We start from the raw sequence: 13,707 nt of genomic DNA, 5'->3' as shown, positions 1-13,707 counted from the left end.
TATGTGAATTTTACTTAAAAGTTTAATAAGTGAAACAATTAGATAAACCCCTTAATTTTGTCACAGACAAAGCAATCAAAAAATTTCTTAATTTATAAATAAAAGTTTTTTCTAATTAAGAAAATATATATTTTTTCTAATAAGAACTTCTATCCCTTGAATAATAAACTGAATTTTAGTGAACTGCAAATGAATGTAAACCTGAGTGAGCAGCTATCTTGGCCATCTCTCTCTCTGGCACATTCCTTTTTTATTTTCACAAGAAAAAGCTATATGTTAGTGAAGTTTGCTCAAAACCTTGAGATGAAGTGAACTGAGAAATTTTGGAGGACATAAGTTCTCTATTTTCTTCAAGACACCTGGAGCTGGCATAAAACTTCCTGAAGGGATCAACTTTTTAGAACGAATGCATTGCAGAAGATATCTCTCACAATAAGGAACTTTTCAGGATAGACTTCCAACTTTTTGTGCTTGAAGACCATGTAAGTCAGAATAGGATCAAGAACTAACTCTGGAACAGATTATCAACTGCTCATGTGCACGTTGAAGTTGAAGATAAAAAAGTATTACATGTCTATGAGAACCAAAGTAGGACTTAGAGTCTATGTGACCTGAATGTAGAGTTCATCTCAGGAGCTGATTTGAAGCATTGAGCGCTAGTGGCTGAAAGCCAGATGAGCTGCGGTGACAAGTATAGCACCCACGAGGAGAGTAACAGACCATTAAAAGAAAAGAAGAAGGAAAGAACAAAATGGAAGGCGGAAGACACTTAAAGTAAATAAACATTTACTTATAACATATAAGTGATATGTTATAGAAATACAACATAAAATATAAATATAATATAAAGGAAATAAAATGAAAGGGGAAAATTAAGATAGTTTATTTTGGAGATTTTAGAGAATGTACATTGGAATTTTATTATAAAATGTACAAATATTGGGAGTTAGAGAACAAAAAGGGGAAACCATCATTTTTCAAGCTGAAAGAAAGGAAACAAAAATGCAAGCCCAAATTTTAAAGTGAAAGGATTCTATGATCAAATTATGGAATGATATTGGAAAGATCAAAAGAAGATGATAGGAACACCCAAAATAATTGGTCAGTGTTCACCCAATTCGGGAGGTAGCAAATGATCAATTATTAAGGGCACTAAAGATTGAAGTCTAACCTAGACTGAATGTATTGTCAAAAAACAAGGGCCTCAGAATTGTTGGAATACTAATACAGTGATACCTTGATTGTCTAACTCAATTCAGTCCAAATTTGTGTTTGAATACCAAAAAGTTCAATAACTGAACATATTTTTCCAACAAGAAATAAGAGAAAACCAAACAATTGTTTCTGAAGCCCAAGAATTAACTTGTAAATCCATTTTCCCAAGACTTTTAACATAAAGTAATCAGGGTGAGGTTGTGGAAATATTCCCTAAAACATCTAAACACAATAAATACAGTACAAAAACATAACAGTAAATAAAATTAACTTATTTTAATCGCACTTTGTTGTTTAAAAACCTGTGGATTTTCAGCATGACACTAACGAGCTTCATTTTAAAATCCCCACTAGAACTCCACATTTTAAAATCCCCACTAGAGTTCCCACACAAAAGAGTGAGATTGCCTTTTCCTCTTTAGGATTGAACGTCCTATTAGGCATGCCCCCCCGCCCCACTTAAAAACTCAGTTTCATAGCAGGGAAATACTTGCTGGGGAACAAAACTCTCAGTCTCCATGTCTGCAGCAAAGTCAGCCATGGACTTGCTGGCGTCATTGTTACGTGCACATCACCACTTCCCCATGCCTCACTGTGTATGCCAGTTCTGTGTCTGAAGTTTCCACACCAGTCACAGCTGGCCTTGAACACTTCAGGCTGCTCGCCCCTTGCTTCCGCTACATTTTTCATTAAATCCTGATGGCGGCTTTTAGCCTTCTGACCTGTCACTGTCTTGGGTACACTATTGCCATGATGTTGTTTCTGATTTAACCACGTTAACAGTAGCTTTTCAGCTTCTTCCATAGTCTGAGTTCTTTGTTTTGTGGTTAATGATTTCAAACCTTTCGCTATATTAGGTGCTTTATTTTTTTTCAGAAATACTGATAATGTCCACTTATCCCTGTGGTATTCAGCCACCAAATCAGACAAGCAATGACTTGATTCTAATTTTGCAATGGGTTCTTTCTTTAACTATCGTGGTTCTCAGTTTTCCTCTTACCTTGACTGTTGATAGCACTAACTTTATTTGGAGCCATGGTTAGGATACTTTACACAAACAACATGAGAAAAGCACACTGACATGTGTTTTAATGTCCTAATAGGCACTGTATGAGTGAATGTGACCATTAGAGACTAAAGCATCAGTCCCGTATGTCTGTGGTGAGACATGACCCATGACGCACTCATGGCCCTTTAGGTTTTTTGTTGAGTTGGAATTTCACTTTGACTATGGAGCAAAGTTATGAACCCTAAGCAGATTATTCTTTTTCAAACTTTGCTGTGTCATAGTGGAAAGTTCTAGCTTGAAGCCATTCAACAATCACGGTATCACTGTAGATGTTTGAACGAATGGATGCCTTACTGGAAACACTTATTTGTCTATGCCAGTGTTTCCAAAAGTGTGATGGTGCTGGAGCTATTCAACCAACTTTTGCTCCCCCCTCAACCAGAAAACACACACACACACACACACACACACACACACACACACTCCACTGGCATCACATTAATTAATGACCCAATGGAGATGCAAACCAAGATAAATACAGTTTATATCCTGAATTATGGACTACATCACAAATGTTTTTAATTGCTGGGGCCACTGAATAATTTTTTTCCCTGAAATGGGGAATGTAGGCCAAATAAATTTGGGACTACCAATATATGGTCTCTGTCAAGAAATTTGGAAGGCAGTTACCTGACAGACAAATTGGAAGAGATCCATAGTTGTGTCCATTCCAAAGAAAAATTACCAACAGAATTAAAAAGTTATGGAATAGTATAATTAATATCACACTCAAATGATTGAAGAAAAGTTTCAAGAACTGTCAGAAATAAAGCCAGATTCATAAGAGGACATGTAGTAAGGGATATCATTGCTGATATTAGGTAGAAATGGTTGAAAACAGGGAAGACTAGAATATATTTGTCTGTGTTTTATTGGCTATGCAAAGAAGTATTCGTTATCGACTTAGAAGGAATTAGCCACTGAAAATCTTGTGAATATAAGTAGAATATTGTCAGAGATAGTGCCATAAAATTAGCCTCTCCATTCAGAAAGCGTGGAAAATATGATCAAAGACAAATTGCATTATCAAATATAGTCCACCATAATGACACAGATGGAATAAAGCTTTCTGGACCTTCATTTGCTGATGGGGAACTATGCAACATGAGAAGAAACCTCTCTAAACATCAATTAATAATAGGAAGTTAGAATGTATACAGTATGAATTTAGGAGCATTGACATTATCAAAAATGACATGGAAAGCTTAAAGATTTTAGTGAACTGGAATAACCTGGTTTGGGCCATTTTGAATCAGAAAATCATATAGTTTACTTTGCCAGAAATGACATATTCCAGAAGAATGGCTCTACTCATCATTCAGAAGTACATTTCAAGATCTTTCTTGAAGTACAAGACTGTCTGTGATAGGATAATATCTTTCCACATACTAGGAAATCCAGCCAAGGAAACTTTTTTTAACTATGCACCAACCACCAAAGCTAGAGATGCAAAAATTAAAGAACTTTACCAACATCTTAAGTTTGACCTTGATAAAACATGCATCATGTACTGATGTGATTGGAATGCAAAATTTAGAAGCACAGAAGAAACAGCTGTTGTAAATATGGCCTTTGTGATAGAAATCAAGCTGGGGAATCACATGATAGAAATTTTCAAGACCAGGTGGCGGAGGGAGGGGAAAAATGAGGACCTTATACCAAGGGCTTAAGTAGAAAGTAAATGTTTTGAGAATGATGATGGCAACATATGTACACATGTGCTTGACACAATGGATGCATGCACGGATTGTGATAAGAGCTGTATGAGCCCCAATAAAATGATTTAAATAAATAAATTTGCAAGACCAATGACTTCTTCATCACAAATACATCTTTTCAACAGCACAAACAGCTACTATACACATGGACTTAACCAGATGGATTACACAGAAATCAAATTAGCTACATCTGTGGGAAGAGACAATGGAGAAGTTCAATATCAACAGCTAAAAGCAGGACAGGAGCCAACTGTGGAACAGTCCATCACTTGTTAACATGTGTGGTAGTTACATAATCTGGTGTCAACTTGAGACTAGTAAGAGTGCAGGGGTGGAATTTAACCTGTCAATAACGTCACAGTTTGATGACCTCATTTGGAAGGGCTATGAAGATAAATAGCTCACTGGAGGCCAGATACACTGTCTGTGCTTCCTGCTGACAAGACACATGGAGCCAAATGAGCCAGAGCCCTGGAGTTGGAGGAGCCATGTGGAGAGCCACACCTGTGCTGAGATGCTTCCACTATCACTGAATCCACAAGACTCTCCACTCACTGGCCTGTGATCTTCCTGCACTCGGCATCATTGCATGGTTGCGTGAGTCAAAAGAGGAATTTACGGACTAGTATTGACATATGGGGTAATATTGAACTTATGGACTTGATCTGGACTGGGTTGCTTTCTTACTGTACAATTGCTCTTTGATATAAAAGTTCTCTCTTGCACACATGAGTATCTATGAATTCGTTTCTCTAGTCAACCCAGACTAACACAATATGTAAGTTCAAGATGATGCTTAAACAATTTAAAGACATTTGTATGGAAGCCAAAATATGACCCTAAGTATTTCCTACCTGAATTTGGAGAACATCTTGAGAACAGATATAACTCATCGAACTCTCCTGACAGATTTGAGATGCCGTGGGATGGTATCAAGAGCAGCATACACGAGGAAAGACTAAGTTCGTTAAAAAGAGAGAAAAGATAAAATTGGATGTCAAAAGAGCCTATGAAACTTACTCTTAACCATAGAGTAACTCCAACAAAAAACTTCAAAGGGAAGCTTGGGAAGATAAAGTGAATATTGTAATTAAGTGTGCAGAGACATAGAATTAGAAAACCAAAAAGAAAACATGCCCAACATATATAAACATGAAAGAAATGAAGAAAAATTCAAGCCTTGAGTTGCAGTACTGAACGATTCTATGGAAAAATATTTAATGATGCAGGAAACATCAAATAGGATGAAAATAATATACCCAGACAGTGTGAGAAAAAGGATCAACATTCAACCATTTCAAGAGGTCGCCTACAAGCCAGAAGCAATGATATTGAAGAGAGAAACCCAAGCGGCATTGCACAAAACAAGGCTCCAGAAAGTGATGGAAGACCAATTGACATGTTTCAACAAGCTGATGAAACACTGAAAGCACTCACTTATCTATGCCAGGAAATTTTAAAGACAGTTACTTGACTCACTGGATAATATATATTTGGAGCCATTTCAAAGAAAGGTGACTCAAAAGGATACTCAAATTATAGAACACTATCACTAATATCACATTCAAGAAATTATTGCTGAGGATCATCTAACAACGATTTCAGCAGTACATGGACAGGGATCTGCCAAAAAGTCATGCTTGATTCAGAAGACGATGTGGAGTAAAGAATATCGCTGCTGAGGTCAGTTGAATCTTGCCTGAAAGCAGAGAATTTGAAAGATGTTTGTTGTGCTTTATTGACTATACCAAGGCATTTGACTGCATGGATCATAACAAACTAGAGATAACCTGGAAAAGAATGGGAGTTTCAGAACTCTGCATTGTGCTCATGTGGAAACGGTAATGGCTCAAGAGGCGCTGGGTAGGCAGAACAAAGGAATACTAAAAGGATGAAGACCCAGAAAGGTATGCATCATAGTGGCGACTTCTTACCATACTCTTTCTATGCATGCCGAGAAAATCATCAGAGAAGCCGGATATACGAAGAAGAATGCACCATCATATTCAGAGGAAGGCTTATTAACAAACTTCGATGTGTGTTTGACCTTACTTGTTGCAAGTAAGGAGGGCTTGAAACACTTGCTAACGAAGATCATGTATTGCAATCTTAATTATGGACCACAATTCAATGTAAAGGAAACCAAAATTCTCACAACTAGACCAATAGATAACATCATTATAAATGGAGAAAAGATTGAAGTTGTCAAGGATTTAGATTGGCTTGAATTCACAATAAATGCTCATGAAGGCAGCACTCAAGAAATCAAATGACCCATTGCATTAGGTAAATCTGCTTCCCAAGACCTTTTTAAAGTGTTGAAATGCAAGATTACTTTGAGGGCTAAGATCTGCCTGAACCAAACCATGGTGTTTTCCATTGACTCATATGCATATGATAGTTGGACATTGAATAAGAAAGACCAAAGAAGAATCAATGTATTTGGATTATGATGCTGGTGAAGAATAATGAAAGCACCATGGATTGCCAAAAGAACAAAACAAATCTGTATTGAAATAGTACAACTAGAATGCTCTTTAAAAGGATAGATGCTAAGACTTTGTCTTTATCGGGAGAAAGCAGATCCTGGAAAAAGAAAAACATGTTTGGTAAAGTAGAGGGTCAGCAAAAATGAGGAAAGCGCTCAACAAGATGGACTGACACACTGGCTACGACGATAGGTTTAAACAAAACAATTGTGAAGCCTGGGCACAGGACTGAGCAGCGTTTCACTCCACTGGACCATTATAGGTCAGAACTGACTCAATAGCACTAGCAACAGCCAACCCCCTGAGAAAACTGGCCCAACCAAGCTGACACAAAACCTTACCTATTACAATTAAGCATGATGTAAATTCCAGAACTTTAAACACTAGACTTATACTAATGGATTACTATGGTTTATTTTGAAATTTAAGAAAGTGATATGCAATTTACACCTCCATGTAAATTCTATAATTTTATCATGTTTAAAAAAAAAAATCTATCTCCCAAGTCTATTTTAGGTATTCCCTGGGGATTTCATCACTTTGCTCCCCTTGCCGTTCTGTTGCATGCCCTTAGAGTTCTGCTCCAGTGTGATGGGGTCAGATTGGACACAATTCTCTCCCTGTGCCTCCTGTGTTGTCCCTTGTAGCACTATGGTTCAGTGAAGGATGTGTGTCTCGTGGTAGGGGCGGCCCTATGGTCCTCTCTGTGCATTGTCTGCTCTGAGCAGGAATATCGTCCTCTGGGCTCAAACTCAACTGGAAAACACTCGGAAAGGCCAACAAACTGACCCTGAACTATTTAGACTTTTCCATTTTTGTCAGTGGCTTTCTTTTTGTTGTTGTTATTTTGTTTGTTGTTGTTGCTATTGTTCTGTTGGTTTTCACTTCCTTTGTTGTTTTCTATGGCTTTGCCTGTTTTTGTGTGTGTTTATTGTTGTCTCTGCATATCTATCTAGATAAGATAAGCAGGATAAACAATTTGGAAATGAAAAGAATGGGACCGATGGTTGGGGGGGGCGGGGGGCAGAGATGGGAGAAAGGGAGGTGGGAGAAAGAAAAGGGGGAGGGGGACCAACCCAGTGACAAGGGAAGAGCAAGTTAACTAAAATCAGTGGAGAGAAGGCCGTAGGATGCCTAGCGGGGCTTAATCCAGGGAAATATAGCACTGAGGAATTACTAAGCAGACACAATTATGGGACAAGAGGAAAGTTGAAGGAAATAGAGGAAAGAACCAGGAGGCAAAGGACATTTACAGAGGGCTAAATACAGGCATGTACATATGTAAATATATATATATATATATATATATATATATATATATATATATATATATATATATATATAACAAGGGAAATAGATCTATGTATTTCTAGCTATATGTTAAGAATTAGGTTATAGATGGACATTGGGCCTTGACTCAAGTACTCCCCGAGGCAAGAACACTTTGTACACTGCTACAGATAAGAGCTGGCAGCAGAGGGAACCCAGAATAGATAAACCCCACAGGGCCAACACTGAGAACAGGGGAAGGGGACTGGGGACAAAGGGGGAATCGATCACAAGGATCAACATAAAAACCCCTCCCAGGGGGAAGAACAACAGAAAAGTGGGTGAAGGGCAACAGAGGATGATGTAAGATATGAAAATAATGATCTATAAATTATTAAGGGTTCATGAGCGAGGGTGGGTGGGGTAGGAGGGGGGGAAATGAGGAAATGATATCAAAGAGTCAAGTAGAAAGAAAATGCTTATGACAGCATATGTACAAATGTGCTTGATACACTTGATGAATGTATGGATTGTAATGAGGGGTAAGAGCCCCCAATTAAAGTATTTAATTAAAAAAAAAACAGACCAGAATTTCGAAAAGGGCATAACTTAACAAAGGAGAGAGAGAGAATTACATTCAATATCAATCTAAGGCTAACTCCTAAGAAGCAGGAATCACATATGCCTTTGCCTACAATCTTTTTTTTAAAACCCATTTTATTGGGAGTTAATACAGATATCATATCTTTTCATAGTTCAATCATAACAAGCAGTATTGCACAATTGCCACCACAATCATTTTCAAAACATTCTTTTCCCTCTTGAGCTTCTTGACATCAGCTCCCTTTTACCTACCGCCCCCTACTGCACCCTCCAGAAACCCTTATTCTACTTGTTGTCGCTAAACTTCATCAATCCTAGGTTTCATATACTGAAAAACATATAAAAAATTCAAAAGTGTGACCCCCCACTGATATAACACTATCTCTTTTCCAATTCTGACACTAATTATCTCTCTTACAACACTCTACTTCTATGCTGCATTTAATAATTGTTTGAAGTGGCCACACAGAATTCACAAAGTATGGGATTTATTAGGGAAATTAACACGTTATGATTCAGGACTAGAAATGCCCAGGATACAATACTTGGGTCAGTACACACTCTTCTCGGCCATGTCTGCAGGCATCATTTTCTTTCATGGTCCTTTGATCTTGCTTTGGAAAATATTGAAATTTTCGTTTAGCCATCCTGATAAATGCCCGTTTGGGCTGTAAGGCTTGACCTGAAGATGCTCAGCTGTAGCTCTTTGGGCCATGAAACCCAAACATGGGTTCCCACAGTGAGGTGCCCAGACATTTGACGTGTGCATTTGATCTCTTTGCCGCTGCTTCATGGATCTAAGCACGATGAAATACTTGAGAATTTTAATCTTATTCCATTTATTATGATGTTACCTATTGGTCCAGTTATGAGTATTTTGGTCTTCTTTACATTGAGTTGTGATGCACACTTAAGGCTGCATCCTTGATCTTCATTAGCAGGTGTTTCAAGTCCTCCTCAGTTTCAGCAAGCATGGTTGTGTCATCTGCATATCACAGGTTTTTAATAAGCCTTTCTTCAATCTTGATACCTCATTCTTCTTCATATAAGTCAGCTTCTCTGATTATTTGTTCAGAAGACAGATTGAATAAGTATGATGAGTGGATACACCCTTTTTTTATTTTAAACCATGCACTAATCCCTAATTTTGTTTGCACCACCTTCTCTTAACCTATGTGCACATTCTGAAGCTCAGTATCATGTGCTGCAAGCACAGTATAGTGATCTGGGATGTCTATTCTTCTCAAGGTTACCCATAGTTTGTTATGCTTCACACAGTCAAATGCCTTGTCATACTCCATAACACACAAGTAAACATCTTTCTGGTGTCCTTTGCTTTGAGCCAAGACACATCTGACATCAACAACGATATCCTTTTTTCACATGTTCCCTGTCAATGTACAACAATTGTTGGAGGATCACCAGAGAAAATGTTCTTGCATTTAATAATAATGATACCATTCTATAATTTGAGCATTCTTTTGGGTCACCTTTCTTTGAAATGGTACAAATTTGGATCTCTTCTGGTCACTTGGCCAAGTAGGTATCTGCCAACTTTCCTGCCATGGACAAGTGAATGTTTTCAGTGCTTCATCAGCTTCTTGAAACATTTCATCTTGTATTCCACCAATTTCTGGAGCCTTGTTTGTGGCTAATGCTTTCAGTACATTTGGACTTGTTCATTCAGTATTGCTGGTTCTTGCGCATATGGTCCCTCTTAAAGTGGCTGACTGTTGACTAATTATTTTTGGTATAGTGACTCTGTATCTTCTTCCTTGCTTCTTTTTTCCCTGTAGAAGTTTTAATTTTCTATTTTATATTTCATAGAAAAAATATATGAACTTTTAATTCCATTTTCCATCTTCTTTTGATACTTCCTACATTGTTCCATAGTTTCCCCCATAGAAACTTTATTGCAACTCAAGGCTTGAAGCTTTTAGTTCTTTCACTGTACGATATGCTAAGCATGCTTAGGTTGAAGCTGAAGAAAATAAAAACACTTCTACCAAAACCAAATATGACCTTGAGTATATCTGATGTGATTTTGAGAGCATCTCAAGAACAAATTTGACACATTGAACAATAATAACGAAAGATCTGAAGAGTTGTGGTATGATATCAAGAACATCATACATGAAGAAAGCAAAAGATCATTTAAAATACACTACAGGAACAAAGAAAAGATCAAGGTGGATGTCAAAAGACTCTGAAATTTCTTAATAGTAGAGTACCTAAATCATATGAAAAAAATGACATGAAACTGCTGAACAGAAAATTCAAGCAGCAATTCAAAAAGACAAAGTAAATATAATGAAACGTGAAAAAATCTAGAGTTAGAAAAGCAAAAAGGAAGAAGCTCAGCATTTAATTGTATGACCATGCAAATAAAGTGTATCAACTGCATGGAAGGGTTTGAGCAATTTTTCCAACCTGCTAGATTTAAAATGAAACATTCTAGATGACACAACCTTGCTTGGTGAAAATGAGGAGGACTTGAAGAACTTGCTGACACAGATCAAGGATTGTAGCTTTCGCTATTCATTACATTAAATGTAAAGAAAACCAAAGTCCTCACAACTGGATCATGATAAATAGAAGTTTGAAATTGGAAAGGCGTTCTTCTTCCTTGCGTTCTCAATCAATGTTCATGGAAGTAGCAGTCGAGAGATCAAAGGATGCATTTCCTTGGACAAATCTGTTGCACAAGACAGAGTGTTGAAAAACTGGAATGTTACTTTGAGGGCTATGATAAGCCTGAACCAAGCCATGGACTTTCTATCACTTCATATGAATGTGAAAGTTGAACATTGGATAGGAAGATCCAAGAAGAATTGATGCGTTTGAATTGGGGTGCTTGAAGAATATTGAAGTACTACGGAGTGCCAAAAGGACAAACACTTAAAGTACCTTTCAGTTTTCTAGAAAATAATTTACTCAACCAATTTTAATGTTACCATAAACATACAGATAGTGATTATAGCAGGTCAATGTGTTCATATTTTTTAAACTACTAAATCCCCACATTTTCTCATATTGAAAAAAAGAGAGATGTAAGTCATAATAAACCCCCAAACCTGAAAACTTCATTTTCCACAAATCATTTAACTCATCTTATGGGGAACATAATAGATTTAACAGAGCTGCAAGAAAGAGTTCACTCTTTTTAAATTCATTTTCCTATTCTCTAATGTTGGAAATAGTAAAAGGCAAAATTATAAAATGATGAATAATGGCGTAGGAAAAAATGAAAGACAGAAAGCTGAGATTGTTCCCTTTTGGGTTGTCAGTGGATTTATAATTCATTTAATATGTTTACAAAATAGCTAAATGGTTATAAAAATCTTTTATAGATATAATTATTATATATAGGAAAAGATAAAATTAGTTTTATGGTAACCAAATGTTAAGAACAATTGTAGATTTCCTTTCAGTAAAATTTCACTTTAAGAAGACAATTTCCTGAATAAATTGGAATTCATCATACTTTTGAGACAATAATTCCTACCTTTAAAAATACAAGATCAAGGGTGTTTTTTAAAATGTAAAATCTCATGTAGCTTCTTGGACATCAATTAAAAGAAGCTTTCTCTCCCGTTAGAAAGCCAGATCATATTCTTTACTACCAACATTCATTGCTGAGACACTGTCCACAAGTGCCAATAAGGGATCAATATTTTCTATTATTTGGAAATACCTGGCATTCATCTGCATCACTCTGAGTTTTGTAGACGTTCCTTTCCATTCTGTTTGTTCTACTAGGTTGAACAAACCTAAGACAGAATGAAAGAAAACAAAGCCAAGACGTAGAAACAAAATTTTATAATAAAAGAAATATAAAAATAGATTCCTTTACTAGAGCGGGTTGGTTTCAAGATCACAGCACTAAGAAGGACCAGACAGGGAAAAAAAATTTTCTTCACGTTTCTCTATGAAGGGGATTAAAACATTCCTGGAAATAAATGGAATTAGAAGATTGCCATCACACTCCACATCAGGAAATAAAGAGCGCAAGCAAATGACTTCTTCAATAGTTATCAAAGTGGGCCATTAGAGGTAAGATTTAAAACCTGCCAATGACTATGCCCTGATATACAACTTTAATTTACTTGGGTGAGATCTGAAGCTCAATATTTTAGATTTTTCCTAGCAACTCTAGTGTTCTTTCATGGGGGAACCCACTGGTGTAGAGCTAGTGGAAATTATCACTGTGGAAATCATGACTTTGAAACCAAGGCAGGAGTGTCAGCTGCATCGGTCCAGGCAATGAGCAAAAAAGAAAAACAAAACCCAAGCAGATAGCATCACAAACAAAGGAACAAAGAAAAGAAGTAAACCAAAGAACAAAGTTCTGGAATTATTCACCACAACTTCCGTGAAGGTCACAGAAAAAAAAATGATGTTATTCTGCTTCTTCGTATTTGGTGGTATCAACAATGTAATGCACCAAAATTATGAGAGCAACATGTGCTTGAGTCTACCTTTGTACATATTCAGCGGCCTTCAAATGCATCATAGAATTTGGGAAAGGGGCCAGGAGAATACTGCTTGTGCTCACAAAAGGAGAGCGGGGTTTCTGCCTTGGTGATTATGATAGTTACATAATCTTTTCTTTCCTCATTTCTTCTTTTTGTTTTTAATCTAAATAGATCGGTATCAGACATATGGGTTAATATCGGATTTATGGGCTTGGACTGGACTGAGTTAGGATGCTTTCCTAATGTACATTTACCCTTTATATATATCTCCGTCTTATATTCCTATGAGTTTTGTTGGATACGGTTTGTCTTTCTAGTCTACCTGGATGAACACATTATGGTACTTTAGGAGTGGGGTGCTAGAGAAACAAATCATAAAGCTGGGAAATGGATGCTTGTTTGACTTCTGTCTCACGGTACTTTTTCTTCTTTGGCTAGCCAGAAGTCAACTATATCCACGCAGTCTGCTGGGTTGATTTCCTGGAAAGAACATGGGATGTTAAAGTTTGGATTCTTTTCAATTGTTATAGTCTTTTTGTTCAAAGTACAGGGATCTTGTGACCAAAGGACAGGCTCTTCTCCTGGGTCTTCTTTGGTGGATATAGTAAACAAAACAAACAAACAACAACCCCCCAAAATAAAGCAAATTCACCGGACGGAGTCTAGTCTGGCTAATAGTGGCCCTATAGAACATAGTAGAACTATCCCTTTGGGTTTCTAAGGCTGTAAATCTATACAGAACAGAGAGCATCCTCTTTGTCTTACAGATTGGCTGGTGGGTTCAAACCACTGGTCTTGCAGTTAGCAGCCCAAAGTGTAGGCCAATACTTCACCAAGGCTCCTTCCTTGGGTGTAGTAGGTCCATTCTG

This window comes from Tenrec ecaudatus, chromosome 3 (assembly GCF_050624435.1).
Source record: "Tenrec ecaudatus isolate mTenEca1 chromosome 3, mTenEca1.hap1, whole genome shotgun sequence".
Taxonomy (NCBI): domain Eukaryota; kingdom Metazoa; phylum Chordata; class Mammalia; order Afrosoricida; family Tenrecidae; genus Tenrec; species Tenrec ecaudatus.
The sequence above is the reverse complement of the archived record's forward strand: the minus strand, read 5'-3'. Positions refer to the sequence as shown.